Here is a 3,436-nt window from a genome sequence, read left to right as displayed (position 1 = left end):
ACAGCAGATGTTACTCATTGATAAAAATAAGCAGTTAGCAAAAGACCTGCACGGTTAAGAGAGGTGAGGTTGGGACAGGAGCTCTGCACACGGCACCATAGGATTCTAATGGAGAGAGCATAAAGTCATTTAGGGAGCCACTTTTATATTTATGTGCACCCACTAATGAGGTATTTGTAAACATGCAAATCTGCCCCGAGTCTGCTGCGGAATACTGGAACATTTGGAGAAGGGAGGCAGGGAAAAACAGAGGAAAAGGCATCGGAATGAGAATTTTTTTATTGCTATTGAGGATACACAACAATGACTAAAATAAACAGCTGAAACAAGAGTAAATACTGTAGTACACCGAATGCCCTTCCGTTGTTCATTTTCTCCCAGGGGAAACATAACAATATACAGACAAAAGTTAGGACACAACCTCACATTCAGGGATTTTTTTTTTCCTTTAGATTTACTATTATCTACATTTTATATAGAAGATATCAAATATATGAAACATACCGTATTTTTCGGACTATAAGGTGCACTTAAAATCCTTTCATTTTCTCAACAATCAACAGTGCGCCTTATAATCCGGTGCGCCTTGTGTATTAATTCTGGTTGTGCTTACTGACCTTGAACCGATTTTATGTGCTACATGGTGCTCAAAAATCTGTCAAAATGTTTTAGTATGACTTGGGTAAGCTATGAAGTCGCACCGCTTGATGGACTGTTGGAGCATTACGTCTAGTGTAGTCAGGAGCCTCGCGCCATGATCTGCCAATGGATCATGGATGCCTGGGCTTAGGGATCAGTCTCAAGTGTCGCCCGTGTGTTTTGTTCAATGCGACTTATAATCCGGTGCACCTTATGTATGAAAATTCAATTCATTCATTCATTGTGGCCATACCAGCTTCTCAAAGCCGGATCCCGTCAGATCTCAGAAGCTAATCAAGGTCGGGCCTGGTTAGTACTTGGATGGGAGACAGCTGGAAAAATCAGGTGCCACAGTGGGGTGACACTCGTAAAAAAAAAAAAAAAAACTGTTGTTGTGTCCTTAGGCAAGGCACTTCACCCACATTGCCCATTATGAAAGTATTGTGTACGTGAGTGATGGTGGTGGTCGGAGGGACCCATGGCACAGATTGGCAGCCTCGCTTCCGTCAGTCTGCCCCAGGGCGGCTCTAGCTACAATAGTAGTTTATCACCACCACGCCTGGAGTGAAATTATAATGCTCTGTAAAGTGTCTTTGAGTGTCCAGAAAAGCGCTATATAAAACACATGCATTATTATTATTATCATTATTTTTAACATTATTGATATTGCATCTTATAATCCTGTGCACCTTATAGTCTGAAAAATATGGTATATGGAATGATGTAATAAAAAAATGTGAATAACTCTTTCTTTCTTTCTTTGCTACATATTATGCATAATTTAATAAACACACTCCCACTCTCAGTTTCAACCATTTCTGAGCCTTAGTCATTTCTCTTTCTGATTAGTTTGTAGATAAAATGAGATCTCACATTGGCTTCTGTCATAAATAAATATAAAAAAGAGCCAGTCTTGAGATAGTATTTTGACCCTCACAGTATATTGACCCTGGGGTCAATATACCGCTGGGTCCGGTCAAGCGGTAACGGAGGGAAACGGGCAGATTTTTTACATTCAAATAGCTCTTATTCAGAAACTAGTGAGACTATTGAAATAAGTAAGGTAGGAAAGAGTTAACACTCCAATAGGGTAAAGTTAACCCTGTGATATTCTTTCAAGTTGACAAAAAATTTTAAAACTCATGTCTGTAACGGTGGGAATGAAATATGCAGCACTTTTTGGGCAATAAATACAAACAGCGATAACTACCGGTTCTCACTTATATATCCTTAACCAACTGGTTTGAATATTTGCTTAATATAGTTTTCTACCATATGGTACAAGATTAGGTTGAAAAACCTCTTACATTTTGAGTAATGAGATTTTTTATTAAGAAAAGTCATGGTAACAAAGGGAAACGTAACAGAGGGAAAATTGTGCAAGCAAGTAGAAGGTGCATGATTTTGCATAATTTGTCAGCTTTTTTCTTCCGAATACTTAAATATTACTTGAAAATGAAAGGAAACTATTTCTATAAAATATGTCAATCCTTCCAAGCAAATTTTTATAATTTTAAATACATTTTTTTATTTTTTTTTTTATCATGTACCTTCATCAACAGTTCAAAGATCGAATAACACAAGATATGATGAAATACATCAAGTTATTTACATGATTTGCAGGTTTTTGAAATTTGGGAAATAATTTTTGTTCCATGTTTCATACATGGTCTGTTTAAAACATATGTAACTTTAGAACCAAAAATGGTACAGAAAAAAGGTAAACAGTTTCATAAACTAGAGTACATATGTATCTGTTGAATACATTTTTATATCAGATGCATTAAATTGAATTTTTGGCCTTGCTGTTTACTTCTGCTTGACCGGGCCCCACTATAGTAAAGTGACGCCCCCATAGGATTTTGACTCCCCTTTCTTTTTTCTTTAGTAGTTACTTATATGATCATTATTTCTCATGTAATTTACTTTTATTATATATTGTTACATATTCACGATCTTTTAAGGTATTTTAAGGAATGTTTTGTTGGGTAACGACTTGGTAATTTGTGTAAATGTAACATATTGTTAAAATTGCATATACATAGCACTTTTTATATTGTATTTTACATTGTTATAGATTTAGTTTGCTATGTTCAGATAATCCTTAATCATAATGTCAATTTAGGCAATGGTTTGTAAGGATAATGACCTCGAATTTAGTCATGTTGTGTTATAATAAACATCAGATTAATATAGTCATAGGATTTTGACCTTTTTATATATAATAACTCAATTGATTACCCCTGTCTATTTTAACAAGATTCCAAATCATTATACATCACTTTGATTACCTAATTAATGAATAACTACTTTTCTCATCTTCAGTAAAATGTGTTTAAACAACTAAGTAATTTTTAACATTCAAAAGTTATACTCGACATCAAAAATGCATCTGAGTTCTTCAAAAAACACTTTTAAATATGTCAATATGTTTTAAATTGCATATATAGTGTTATAGTGTTTAGGAAGTGACCATTCACATTAGAGAGAGGTCCTAATCTATCATGGTTCATTCTGCTTTCTGATTGGATAATTATCTTGAGAACTTGAACATGAAATTATAACATAAACAACTTGATTATAATGTTTTTTGTCGTCAGCATAAACAGCTATATTTGATTTCAACGTGTTTACTTCATAACTGGGGGCAGAGTTAGGTCAATGAGAATATAAAATACACCACCGTACCTTTAACCTGGATAATTATTGAACTGTTTTTAAGTCGTAACCCTTCCATACTATTTTAATACTTCCAACTATTGATGAATCGGCACTGCTTTCTTGTAATACGATCCAA

General features: G+C 34.5%; 1 pseudogene; it reads left to right on the top strand.

The window, feature by feature from the left end:
• The first annotated feature begins 878 nt into the window (after window positions 1-878).
• Window positions 879-996, top strand: LOC129411955 (5S ribosomal RNA; annotated as a pseudogene).
• Window positions 997-3,436: the final 2,440 nt, after the last annotated feature.

The sequence above is a fragment of the Boleophthalmus pectinirostris genome, unplaced genomic scaffold (assembly GCF_026225935.1).
Source record: "Boleophthalmus pectinirostris isolate CB_2022bp ecotype Guang Dong unplaced genomic scaffold, ASM2622593v1 HiC_scaffold_6, whole genome shotgun sequence".
Taxonomy (NCBI): Eukaryota; Metazoa; Chordata; class Actinopteri; order Gobiiformes; family Gobiidae; genus Boleophthalmus; species Boleophthalmus pectinirostris.
The sequence above is the reverse complement of the archived record's forward strand: the minus strand, read 5'-3'. Positions and strand labels throughout refer to the sequence as shown.